Genomic DNA, 14179 nt, shown 5'->3' on the forward strand with positions numbered 1-14179 from the left:
AAGCCTTGAATTAAAGGACTGTGGCAGAGATCTTGGAATGCAAGTATGAACATTGATCTAATTGCATTGAAAAGATTTTTCATTGGGCCTATCGCTCAGTTTCATTGTATGTGGGATGATGGGAAAATGGTCACACTTATGTGATTTTGAAACCAAGGTCTTCACTTATTTCTTTTACTTGAAGTGTGATGTAGCCAAATAACTTAGTGAATGAGGATTTCAGTGTAATCTATGAATGTAAGTAGTCACCTGAATTCATTTCTTTCTGAATTCAGAAAGAATAATTTCTTAATAATTTCAAATTATTGATGAAGGGATAAGCAAAATATAACGTGTCATCTACTGTTACACACATTGACACATTTCAACTTGAACCATCAGTGACCCCATGCATTGCAGGACATTATAGTTGCTCTTTCATATGCCATGGACAAATACTAATAATTTCCTTTGCAAGAAACAAAAAGTCTCAGAGGAAGTGTTCTAGCTTAGTTTCCATTGCTACAATAAAAACCATAAGAAAAAACATCTTGGAGAGGAAAGGGTTTACTTGACCCACATCGCCTATCACAGTCCATCATTGAGGGGAGTCAAGGCAGGGACAGGACGGAAGCAGATCAGGAAGCTGGAGACAGGAACTGAGGCAGAGATCGTAGAGGAGTCCTGCTTACTGGCTTGCTCTACCTGCTCTCTTATATAATCCCAGGACCTCCTAGGCAGGAAGTGGTACCACCTGCCATGGCCTGAGCTCTGCCACATCTGACATCAGTCAAGAAAATACCCCCAAGACTACTTGCCTACAGGCCGATCTATTGTAAGCATTTTCTCAGAAATATATATATATACATATATATATATGTATATATATATATACTAAGAATGGTAGAAATTTTATCTTTTCTTTAAAATGTTCTTGTGAAGTTTCTCTCAATTTACAAATATGCTTTGTTTAACAACTTAGAATTAAAATAATATTGAAATGAGTATAATTGAAAAGAACAACACTATAATCTACTCCTAAACATCTTTTTTCTTTTTTTTTCTTTATTTTATTCTTTTTTAATTAAAATTTCTGCCTCCTCCCCGTTTCCTATTTCCCTCCCCCTCCTCCCACACATTGCCCCTCCCCTCACTCCCCTCCCCCTCTTCTCACTCCTCTCCCCCTCCCCCCACCCCATTCCCCCTCCCTCTCCATACCGAAGAGCAGTCCAAATTCCCTGCCCTGCGGGAAGTCCAAGGTCCTCCCACTTCTTCTTCTTTTTTTTTTTTTTTTTTGGTTTTTTGAGACAGGGTTTCTCTGTGGTTTTGGAGCCTATCCTGGAACTAGCTCTTGTAGACCAGGCTGGTCTCGAACTCACAGAGATCCGCCTGCCTCTGCCTCCCGAGTGCTGGGATTAAAGGCGTGCGCCACCACCGCCCGGCCTCCCACTTCTATCTAGGTCCAGGAAGGTGAGCATCCAAACAGGCTAGGCTCCCACAAAGCCAGTTCATGTATTAGGATCGAAACCTAGTGCCATCGTCCTTGGCTTCATTGTCCGCCACGTTCAGAGAGTCCGCCACGTTCAGAGAGTCCGGTTTCATCCCATGCTTATTCAGTCCCAGTCCAGCTGGCCTTGGTGGGCTCTCAATAGATCAGTTCCACTGTCACAGTGGGTGGGTGCACCCCTCGTGGTTCTGACTTCCTTGCTCATGTTCTCCCTCGTTCTTCTCCTCATTTGAACCTTAAGAGCTCAGTCCGTTGCTCCAAATTGGGTCTCTGTCTCTATCTCGATCCATTGCCAGGTGAAGGTTCTAAGGTGATATGCAAGATATTCATCAGTATAGGGTAGGGTCATTTCAGGTCCAAAAGACACTTAAGGTCATGCTCAACCTCCTTAGCGATAAGGGAAATGCAAATTAAAACAACTTTGAGATACCATCTTACAACTGTCAGAATGGCTAAAATCAAAAACACCAATGATAGCCATTGCTGGTGGGAATGCAAACTTGTGCAACCACTTTGGAAATCAGTGTGGCGATTTCTCAGGAAATTTGGGATCAACCTACCCCAAGATCCAGTAATACCACTCTTGGGAATATACCCAAGAGATGCCCTATCATATGACAAAAGCATTTGTTCAACTATGTTCATAGCAGCATTGTTTCTAAGAGCCAGAACCTGGAAACAAGCTAGATGCCCTTCAATGGAAGAATGGATGAAGAAAGTGTGGAATATATACATATTAGAGTACTACTCAGTGGTAAAAAACAATGACATCGTGAATTTTGCATGCAAATGGATGGAAATAGAAAACACTATCCTGAGTGAGGTATCCCAGACCCAAAAAGAGGAACATGGGATGTACTGACTCATAATTGGTTTCTAGCCATAAATAAAGGACATTGAGCATATAATTTGTGATCCTAGAGAAGCCAAATAAGGTGAACTCAAAGAAAAACATATAGTCATCTGCCTGGATAGGGGAAGTAGACAAGATTGCCGGGCAAAAACTGGGAACTTGCGGGTGAGGTGGCATAGGGCTAAGAGGAAATGGGGTGAGAAACGTGAGAAGAGGAAGATGGGGGAACTTGGGGGAATGGGATGGTTGGGATATAGGAAGGGTGGATACGGGAGCAGAGAAATATATATCCTAATTAAGGGAGCCATCTTAGGGTTGGCAAGAGGCTTGACTCTAGAGGGGCTCACAGGTGTCCAGGGAGAGGTCCCCAGCTAGTACCTTGGGCAACTGAGGAAAGGGAACCTGAAATGATCCTAAACATCTTTACCTTAAAGGTGTGTTAAGACATTTGAACAGCTTATTAGGCTCAGGAAGAGAGCTTTACATTAATTGATTTCCACTGAGAAGCTAGACACCTGGTTACATAATTTTTCCTCTAAAACGGGACCAACAAAAGACCAGCAAAAGGCCCCTAAAAAGCTAAGCCTGTTTTTAGTGTGGCAGTGCCTCAAATCAGAAAAGGTGACTCCGCTTTATGCGGTAAAAATTTTCTCATATTTATGATGCTCTTGGGTACAGGATGAGTATGAAGTGTACCTCCCTGTTTATTGTTGCTTTTGCATTGGTAGTTATTGAAAGAAGTAAACGGAAGGGTGCTGTATGAGTTGGGGGGAGGTAGTAAACTGGTACCCCAAAGTAGGTGCTAGTACAGCTTCCTTCCCGGCTAGGGGATCCATATTCAAACCAGGAAATGTATAGGCACCTGCCTCGCCTCTCCTCAGCAAAATTTAGAGTCCAAATATGGGAATGAATCCTTGCAGTCTTCAAGGTCCAGGTCCACCATTGCACGTTTCTACTGTCCCCTGAAAACAGCCCTCAGTTCTTTGAATTTGTTTTGTGTGTTCATTCAAGTGACGGCAGAGAGTGTCCTGTTTCATAACTAGTTACGTTAAAATTCAAGGGAAGACGTTGAAAAGAGTCTCCCAGTGAGCACACAACAACGGACATTTAAAGTGGCCTTTTGCAAACATCTGATTCTTATTTACTTCTTGGGGACAGGTGCTCCAGCCATGCTTTAAAGCCTGAGCATGTGTTCTTGGTGGACTGATTCATCCCTGTTAAAATGGTTCAGGATGGCTTTGATGGGAAATCTGGGCTTCCTTCCATAATGCCGTAACTCACCTTAAAATGTCTCCCCGGTGGTCTGCATGCCAAGGGCTCATACTTGCTTGCTTTCTCCATCTTCAGGAGAGAATGTAACTCCTACTCTCAGCTGAGCTTCGGAAGCCCAAACACAAACAGGATAGTTGCACCCCTGAGCGCTGAGCACTGAAGTGTAATCTCTGCCGCCAGCCCCTTTGAGGCTCAGCTGGGAAACGATGTTCGTGGAGACCATCAACGAAGAGCAGCTTCCCATCTAGGCACTCACGGCATTTCCTTCCACAAGGTCAGACTAGCTTGGAATTACATGTTGTGGAAAACAATACACTCAATTCTGAATTGGCTACCACAGGAGTCACTCTTACACTTGGAACCAAGTAAGAAAGCTGATCACAAGCCGGTATGTTTTTACTCCCAGCACTCGGGAGGCGGGAGGCAGAGACAGGCAGAGACAGAGGTAGTCCAGGACAGCTAGGACTGTTACAACAGGAAAGAAGGAAAAGAGGGAGGGAGGGAGGGAGGGAGAGAGGGAGGGAAGAAGGGAGGGAGGGAGGAAGGAAGGAAGGTTGATCACATGACACAAACTTTGTTCTCTGTATATCAAATGAAGGAGGGTTTTTGTAGCTTGTCTGCTGACTGTCTGTTTCAGTTTTAGCTCAGGATTAGCTATACTCCCTTGAGTGACAAGTTTGCTTTTGTTGGGGGACATCCTGAATCACATAAATCAAATTCGCGTTTCTGTGAGGTGAGAGTGATCTTGCAGAGAGCAGCCTTGTTCCAGCAAATATGAGAGACGTCAGGATCTGGACTCCCCTGCACTGAGATGCCACGTTCCTACGAACCCCCCTTCTCCCACTTTCTATTTATCACCAGTTTAAACTCATAGTACCTTGCTATAGTTTTGGTGAATCTTATTTGCTTTAGATAGTTTTGAGAACAAGGATGGAGAACCAGCGAACAAGACTCAAATAAGTAGGTGCTCAGGAGGACAAAATTAGTGGCCTGGTCTTTATCTGCATGAAGGAAAGGAGCTAGCGGATTCTGGATCGGGAGTGAAAATGCTAACGGAATAGAGCTGTTCTTCTGAAAATAGAAAGGACTCAGAGTACTGTGATAATTATCAGAGAAAGATGACTTCTATCATACAATTATGTGGGCAATGACAGGAAGAAAGAGCAACACTCTATCCCCTGCCCAACCCCAAATTTTCTTGTTACTGCCCAGCTTGCAAGAGTGCCTGGTGGAACGGCCTGGGGCAATGGATTCTTGGCTGGCACAGACTTTAAACACCACGGCCACAGTGTTCCAACAGTTAGACACACATGGTGGGAAAGCTCCACCGCATAGTTGTGCAGTTGTTTCATGCATACCCACATGGAACGGTGCGGGGACAGGAGACAAAAGTAAGTGCAACTTCCTGAGCTGACACAGGTATCTATTCAGTATTTTCCAAGTAACATGCTTAGCAAACTTTCTGAGCAAAAATTATCTATGAATCGGACACCTTCTTTGCCGATGTTTGTGCTTGTACTGATTATGGCTTCTGTGGAATAAGAGAATGAGCATAGGCTACTCTTCAGGACGAGTGGAGACACTAACACCAAACATGCTGCTGCTATGCTTTGACTATGGTTTGCCACCTGGCTGCAAGCAGAAAGTATCAGGAGAGCAGAAACAACCCTACTGTGTGGTGACAGGCAGGCCTTGAGGAAGCAACTGGAGTTAGATCAGGTGGCCAGGGTGATACCCCCGTGACTGGTTTGGATTTGACTGATAACTCTTAAAAAGAGAAAAGATGATCAGACACACAGACACGCCCACCTCGTCTCTTTCCATGGGATGCTCTGCACAGCATTCTCCTGGTGAGAGGCCAGCACCGTGACTGAGCCAGGGCACTATTAGCTCCCCAGATATGCAGAACTGTGAGCTAAATAAAGTGCTTTTCCATTATGAAGTTAGCCTACCTCAAATATTTGGTTACAGTAACAAAGAAGTTAGCTCACCTGGAGATATGGCTCAGTTGGTAAGGGCACTTGGTGCCAAGTTTGCTAACTTGAGTTTGATCCCAGGGATCCAGATGGTGGAAAGGGAGAACTGGCTTTTGCAAGTTGTCCTCTGACTTCCGCATGCATGCCATGGAAATAAGGATCCCCACAAATACATACGTGCATGCACACATACAAAATCAATCAATTTAAAAGCTGGGTAACACAGACACTATTTTAAATTACTCCCCTAATGACTTTCTTTCTTGTTATTTAGCATTTATGTTTCTTTCCAGAACCTTAAGATGTAAACCTTTCTTGGAATTATCTTTGTTCAGAATATAAAATGGATGTGTGGCTGAGTTAGAGCGGAACTGGAAAACGTTTAAACCACTATTCATTCAACAATCACTCAATTCCAAACTGCCAAGTAAGAGAACTAGCATTGCATAAAAGTACGTCAGGAAATGCAGTAAACAATAAAAATTGGAATTTTTAAAAAATAAATAAAATTCACAAAATAGTGAAAACTACCAGGACAATGGCTCTTAGGTACCCTGATACAATCTCAGTATCAGTTCCCTTATAAGAAAATCCTACTGCTCTTATGACAACTTCTCTCCCTAGTTGAGCAATGGGTACTCAGAAAGTTCTAGAATTGGTTCCAACAGGCAGGGTTATGCCATTCGAAGATAGAAAATATCTGGCAAAATATTCGATAGACTTACTTTTAGCTAAAGAGTTATTTAGCAAACGGTATGATAAGGTGGTTTATGATGTACAATGTATTGTCACGTGGATACAAAGCAAGTTCGCATGTGATGCCTCTTACAAAGACTGTGGGTTTTATTTTCCAGGTAAGTCGATTGCAGTCCAGGAAGCTGACCTGGGAGTTAGCTGGAACAGTCTCATGAATCCTGGTCTCAGGTCTTGTGACCCTCAGTATGGCTGAATTTTACGGGGCAAACGAAATCTGCTGAATGAGGGGTGAATCTGAGCTAAGTGGCTTTGCAGATAACCGGTTCAGATTGCTTCCGATTTCCTAACACTGTGTATAGTAGCTACATTATGAGCACAGTATTGCATGGGATGGAGTTTTAGGAGACTGCCATGTCTGCTCTTTGGTAGTTCCATCTCTTCAGAAGTCTTTATTGGATCATTTCATTGTGGTCTAATGTCTGCAGAAGGGAGACACGAGAAAGCAAGGACTTTAGAAGCCACCCATCCATCACCAGAATCTCAAAATAGTAGGTTTGAAAAAGTGGTTTCGTTACATTTGCAGAAAATCTAAAATCTTTGCTTGGTTAGTACTGTCTAGTTAGTTACTTTTCTGTTTCTGTGATAATGCACAATCCCAAGGCAGCTTATGAAAGAGTTTATTTGCATGTCTGGTTCCAAAGGGCTAAGAGTCCATGAGGCTGGGGACAGTGTGGCTGCAGGCAGCGAGCACAGCACCTGGCGCAGCAGCTGGAGACACACGTCTCTACAATGAGCAGGAAGCAGAGAGGGCAAACTGGAAATGGCACAAGTATTTAAACTCTTAAAGCCCACCTCCAGTAACATACTTCCTCCAACGAGGCCACACCTCCTTGACTTCCCTAAATAGTACCAACAAATGGGCACCAAGTGTCCAAATGGTAGAGCTATGGGGTATGTTCCCACTCAAACCAGTACACTGTCCATCATTATAAATAGCATAAGGAATCTTTCCAAAGGAAATCCATTATTGAAAGTTGCCATACTCTCCCTCCTTGTTTTTGGAGAAATCTAAATGTAAGGTAAACCAAAGCCTGAGAATAGAGATGATGCGCTTATAGTCATTTGTCCCATGAATAAAGTGGATGGTTTGGTGCTTGGATTGGGGGTAATAGGTCACTTGGTTGTCCATTTTAGACATAAAGAAGATGGAGGGTCTTGACCCCAAGAGGAAATAATCTGGTAATTTGGGGAGTAGTCTCACTGTAATTATTACCACCGAGACGTTCCATTGACTTCTAGCCTCATCTCAAACACCCTCGGCAGCGGCAGCCTTGACTCTCTGAGGAGACATTGTAGTAACAGCAGCCTCGCAGACATGATGAATGACTTAATCAGAAGTGCAAGAGAGACTTCCAAGCACCAGCTCAATCACTGAAAATAACGAACATAATCTCTTTTCAGAAGCGAGTCACGCTTTATTACGGTGTGTGCTGTAGTTCCTTGACCGAAGCTTGTGTGTAATTATTTCACATCCCCTCACTGACGGCAGTGAACTCTTAATGCCGAGCATGCTTTTAATTTGGGGACAAGACTGCCCATCATGTGATTTCTTAGAGTCTACGCTTTTGATGCTGGATAGTTTGTCCTTAGTAATGGTCTAATTAGCCTGCTAGAGGAGACGTTTTGTTTCAAAGGGATTATTCATGGCCTGAATCAGATTCCCTAAAGCTGCCAAGGAGCGAAAGAGATGACTAGAATTCTAAATCATCTTGCCCAACTGCTAACTGAATGCTGGTTAGTTGGTGTTATTTTGGTCACCACACTGTTGCTATCCTCTTGCAGAACTGTGGAAGTGAAGGGGTAGGGTCTGGTATACATTACATTTCAAATGGTTTCTCCAGGCCATAGAGTGCCAGGGTTCTGCTTCATGCTTCTCATCTCTTCCCACAACCACGTAGGCTCATCCATCTTCCACTTAAGTGCCTAGAAAAATTCTCAAAGTTAAAGGGATGAAGACCCTTAGTATCCTTTCTTTAAAAAAATGTGGAAATGCCTCCAATACAACCTTCACTTGTTCATTTATTACTTTTATGTTCAGTCTTCATGGCCTTAGTAGTGTAGTGAAATTTTCTCCTAGTAAGCAGTGAGTAGTGCTTCCGTGGTGAGCTCATGCAGGTCTACTCTGTGCTTTGGGGAGTTCAATGTTCCTGTTCGTGAGAATCATGTCTAAGTACTATTTTTTCAGACTTTGAATTTAGCATGGAAGAAACTTCACACACATAATGTATCCATGTGTTTTCTTTGGGCACCAAATCTGTGCCTGGTGCCAAAGGAGGACAGATGAGGATGCTGGATTCCCTGAGACTAGAGTTACAGACGGTGGTGAGCTACTCCATGAATAATGGGAATAGAGCCCTGGTCCTCTGGAAGAGCAGCCAGTGCTCTCAGCTGCTGAGCCATCTCTCCAGGTTGGAAAGAAACTTCTTGGTGTCAGGATGTAGCTTCCATCTGGCTCTCCTCTCTGCATCTACCCAGTGGACTGTAACACAAGGTGCAGGCATGAAAATAAAAGAAGAACCAGAAGTATCTGTATCAAAAATCCCAGGCAGGGAAAACACTGAACAGGAAAGGTAGAATCAATAAAGGAGGAAAGGGGAACAGCAAATCCAGGTAAGCTCCCAGACGCTTCAAAGGAAGACTTAAGGTGCCGGGGACGCAGCCCCGCCGCTCTTATTACAACACTTAAACCATCTTAAGTGGGTGTCTAGCTTATTCCTTCCTTGCCCAGGTGAATGAACTTGCAGACTTCAGTTGGTTTTCTGTTCTTATGTAACCTCAGAAGCAGTCAATATTCAAAGTGTCTCTCTGCGTGATACAAACATAACTAACTGCTATTTACAAGAGAGCTTTCAGACCCCAAATAGTGAGGAAGCGATCTCTCAATATGATTGAATCACGCCATTCTTCCTTCAGATACAGTATTCTGAGGCTTTCTAGACTGCATCTATGTACAGCCAATGTGACTGCCATTAGGCGGCAAATTATAACATGAAATTAACATGACTTCAGTGTTAGTCAAGTGTTAGACCAGCTCACTGGGCAGCACGCCATGTCCTCCATTAGTGATATCTTTTAATATTTTGTGCCTTTATCCCTGAGAGAAGAGAAAATTCTTTCTTGTAGCAGTGTTTTGAAATAAGCCAAATACCCTTGACTAAATAAACAGTTCTAGCTTCATTTTCATTGCAAGTTTGTGTCTCCAACTCCCATTTGCTTAAATTTTAAGCTTTGTTTTGGCTCATTTCTCAGGATCTTCCCCACCCCTCCAAAAACTGCTGTTAAAAACTTGGATTTTCTGGCTTTATGTTTTGTATGTCTTGTTAGGCTCTTGGTTAACTGCCGTCTTCTTATTCATGTCTTATCTGGTGAATGATTCTTGAAGTCTTGGATTCACTGTCAGGTTTTAAGTTAATACTCTGTTTGGTTTTTCTTTTTCTTCTTCTTTTTTTTTGGAAAGTTTTTCTGACCACTTCTTAATAGTTATATAGTTAATAATTCTTGGCCCAAAGGGCTGGGTGGGGGTGGCAAAATTTGTTCATGCTTTGCCAAAGAAAAAGACTTATCAGACTTATCTTTCAGTCTCACAGATTGCAGTAAGGTTGACTCAAACATTCTAGCAAATGTCATACATCTGGACATTGATGAGGAGATCATTGCTCAGTTGTCTTAGCCTAGGGGGAGCATGCCTGTAAAGCCCCAGAAGAGTGGACAAGGGTACCACTTTGTGAAAATAAACTCAGGTCTAGTTACACATAGCATGAAAGGCTTTTGCGACATCGAAGTGCATCAATACAAACCCTTCTCCGTTTCCTCTTGGATAATTCAGTTGGCTATAGTGAGAAAACTTCTGGAGCCAACTCTATCCTTGCACTGCCTTAGGCTAGTTTGAAACTCAGAGCCCTCCAACTCTTAGCTCTAACAACCAGAGCCAATGGAGCCTTCTTATGACCACAAGAGAGACACTCAGGTTAACTGCTCTGGACCATGTGAGTTGGACAACATACCTTTTTCAATTTTCAGTCCTTTAATAAAGTTGTAGATGAATCTCATCTACTTAGAGCATTTTCAAATAAAGAAGTAATCATTAACAAGAGAACAGCCAAGTTTGTGAACTAGACAGGCATTAAGAACACGGCTCTGAAAAGGCCGCTGGTTCTTGGAAGCTTCAGAAACTCTCTTATTAGCTGCTTTCAGAAATTTGCCTTTACCCAAGCCAGAAAGAGGAGGTCCCTGGAAAGGTTCTGAAAACCTGTATCACTTGAGTCAAAAGTTGAAAAGCTCATACTCATCCAGCTTTTGCTTTGGAAATGAGGAATTTGAATCTGGTTAGATTCCTTCTATTATACCACATAAAGTTATTTCGAGTCAACCAGAAAATCTGCAAAGACTTCAATATCATGTTCTTTCTCCCTCCGACCTCAGTAACCACTGGTTGAGGATTTAGAAGGCGTGGGAGCAAGTCTTCAAAGCAGCTGCAGGGCCTCAGAGTCCAGGACATATCTTTCAAGCTCACCAAATAAAAGGACCCGATAAAGAACTTTGCACAGTGCTTCGACAGCTTCCGTGTGGCTACTGAGATCTCAAACATGAGCTGGGCTCCTTTGAACCATCCACAACAAACCCCACACTGGATGTCAGAGAGCACCTGGCTCTGGTTTTATTTCCTGATTTTGTTTTATATGTCATGAGACAAGCTGTAAATATCTATGGATTTAAAATTATTTTTGATTCTTATTTTCTCACACATTCCATCTTGAGTACAATTGTAAAATCTTGATGGTGTTATCATCAAATTACAGCTGACCACTAGATACCACCTTCAAGGCTGCCACCTTCATCCCAGCCAGCATCATGTCCTCTCTGGAAGACTGAAGATAAAGCAGCTTGTTAATGGTCCAGATGCATTTTCGAAAGTCTGTTTGTGAGATTCTTGATCATCAGTGTGGTATTGAGATAATGGCCCTTTAAGAGGTGGGGCCTTGTGGGAGGGACTTAGTTTATTGGGGCTGTACCTTAAGAAGGAAATATGGGACCTCAGTCTCTCTGGCTTCTTGTTTTGGGATGCCATTTATTTCCTCTTTTGCAGTCTTAACATCCCTCTACCACTGTGACCTCAGCGGGACAAAAACAATGGGGCTACGCAATTTTGAGCTTTGAGCTTCCATTCAGTTATAAGCTCACCTGCTTTCCTTGCAAAGATGGTCTGCTTCGGTTCTCTAGTTAGACTGCTTCAGAACTGGCCGGCAGCATCTCATGAATACCCAGCCTCTGCCTTTCCTGACACAGTCTCAGAGGTGGCTAGCCATGCTTCCGTTATGAAACTGGCCCTCACCTGGCAGTCTTAATTTGTTCCTAGAACTCCTGGTGCTAAATAAAAAGCAGCTATATAAGAAGATGTCATTTGTTTATTCATTCATGTTAGAGACAGTTTCATATAGCCAAGGCAACCCTTGAGCACTCTCTGTGTGGCCCAGCAAGATGACCTTGGCCTTCTCTGGTCCTCCTGCCTCCACCCCCTGAGTACTGAGACATCAGGTATGTGTTATCACTCTGGAGTTTACATGGCTCTGGGAACTGGACTAAGGGCTTCATGTGTGCTCTGTACACCCTCCACCAACTGAAGTGTATCCCTCATCCTGCTTTTCATCAATTTCAATGGGGGAAGCAGTGATATATTTCATCCCAACCTAAGATATTGAGATAAATTTTACAGTTAGAAAATGCTTTAATTGAACATTTATTAATTTTCATTATATTGTATAAGTGATTCCAAATTAAAGGTAAAATAGTAGAAGGTGTAATGAAATGATGACTTATGGTACTGGTCTAAAAAGGGTGGAAAGACAGCGGTGGTGCTGGTTGGAGGAGGAATATAGAAGACAGCTGCAGTCTGCCTCCTGTATCAATTCTTACTGACTGATGTTTTTAAACAATGGAGGATAATGGTTAACTTGCAGTCAAGCTGCATTTAAAATTTGCAAGGCTAACAGAGGGCCAATGTAAATCCAAACAATAGTTAAACAGAAGGGCATCTGGATAGGCATAAAATCTTGAATTAAAAGAGAATTAAAAGTTATAAAAGATGTCACCTTTTGTCCCTAACCATGCTTAGGCAAATAAAATACTTTCAGTTTATTCAAATGTAGCCTCCAGTTCAAATTTCTTTTGACATTTGATAATTAAGAATCGATTGCTAAATGGGACTCTAGTGGTGCACGCCTTCAATCCCAGCACTTGGGAGCCAGAGGCAGGTGAATTTCTGTGAGTTCGAGGCCAGCCTTGTCTACAGAGGGAATTCCAGGACAGCCAGGATTGTTTCACAGAGAAATCCTGTCTTGAAAAACAAAAAATGAAAAACAAAACAAAACAAAAAACAAAAAAAAAAAAGAAAGAAAGAAAGTAAAAGAAAAGAATTGATTACTAAGCCAGGCATGGTGGTGTGGTTGAGAAACAGAGGCAGGCGGATCTCTGTGAGTGGGAGATCAGCCTGGTCTGCAAAGCTAGTTCCAGGATAGCCAGGGCTATTACACAGAGAAACCTTGTCTTGAGGGGAAAAAAAGAAAAGAAAATAAAAAATATTAAAAAAATAAAAGTATACATTTCTTAAAACTGTAATGTCAAAATATCAAGCCTTGCACTTATTTAATTTGTGTTTTGGGGTATAAGGATCTCTCTCTCTCTCTCTCTCTCTCTCTGTGTGTGTGTGTGTGTGTACAGTATGTGTCTCAAAGCTAGTCCCCTGTGGATATTGAAGAACAAATTTGCTATCGAAAGCAGAGTCATGAAAAAGTTTTTTCTTCCATAAATAGAACCTCTCTATTTCCAGCTTCAGCCAATATAATTGTGCTTTATTTCCTATTAGAGCACTGTTTACACTGTGCTGTGGAAATCCTTTCCTAGGTTGAGTTATTTGATTGCAAAACAATCGATAATAAAGTCTGCAGTATAAGCAATCATCGTGGTATTATGCTTGTGAATAGCGTGTATCAGGAATTGGAACAAAAAGCAGCAGGCGTGTGTTGTCTCAGCTTTGCTGTAGCTGAATGCTCTCCTGGCAAGGCTGTGATGACTTGAAGGAATTGACCGACTACTGGGATTTACACAGTCGGGCTCTAGAATCATCGGGAGGCTCGGTCACTCCTTCACACACTATACATAGGCCAAGGAGGTTTAAAAGACGACAAAAATGATGCACTTGTTTTCTCCCTGGGCTTCTTCCAGCCCAGAGGCTGTCTTTGTAGATGGAGAATTTCAGAGGGGACAGCCTTAGTGCAATAGTTTCAAGAGAACTGGATGGAAGCCAGACAACCTTTCCTGAACCTCCCACAAAAGTCACAGAGTGTCACTTTCCCCTTATCCTATTGGTTGATGGAAAAAAATCTAAGTCCCATCACACCATAGCATGAGTGTACAAAAATCTCTGCTTTGTCACATTAAAGAGCAGCAATTGATATGCTATTGTCTATCCTAGCAAAAGGTAATATAGACTTGTTTTTCTTTTCTTTTATTTTTTGCAGTGTAATGGTGGGATAAAATGATTCTTCTTTGAATAACTGTGATAGCTCTATGCGTACTTGAAGCAGAACACTGGCCATTTTTGTGGTAGTCGGTATTTGTTGTTGTAACAACTGTCTGAGATAAATCAATTTACAAAGAGACAAGGTTTATTTGGGGTCACAATTTTAAAGGTTCGGTCACCGCCTGAATCCATTTCTCAAGGACTCTGGTCGTGGACAAGAGTGGGGCAAGGTGGTCAAGCAAGCAGAGTTCTCCTCACTGGTTCCCAGAGAGGAGAGAAGAAGAAGAAGAAAGGGCCGAGGCCATCACGGCTCCCTT

The sequence above is a fragment of the Chionomys nivalis genome, chromosome 17 (assembly GCF_950005125.1).
Source record: "Chionomys nivalis chromosome 17, mChiNiv1.1, whole genome shotgun sequence".
NCBI classification, from domain to species: domain Eukaryota; kingdom Metazoa; phylum Chordata; class Mammalia; order Rodentia; family Cricetidae; genus Chionomys; species Chionomys nivalis.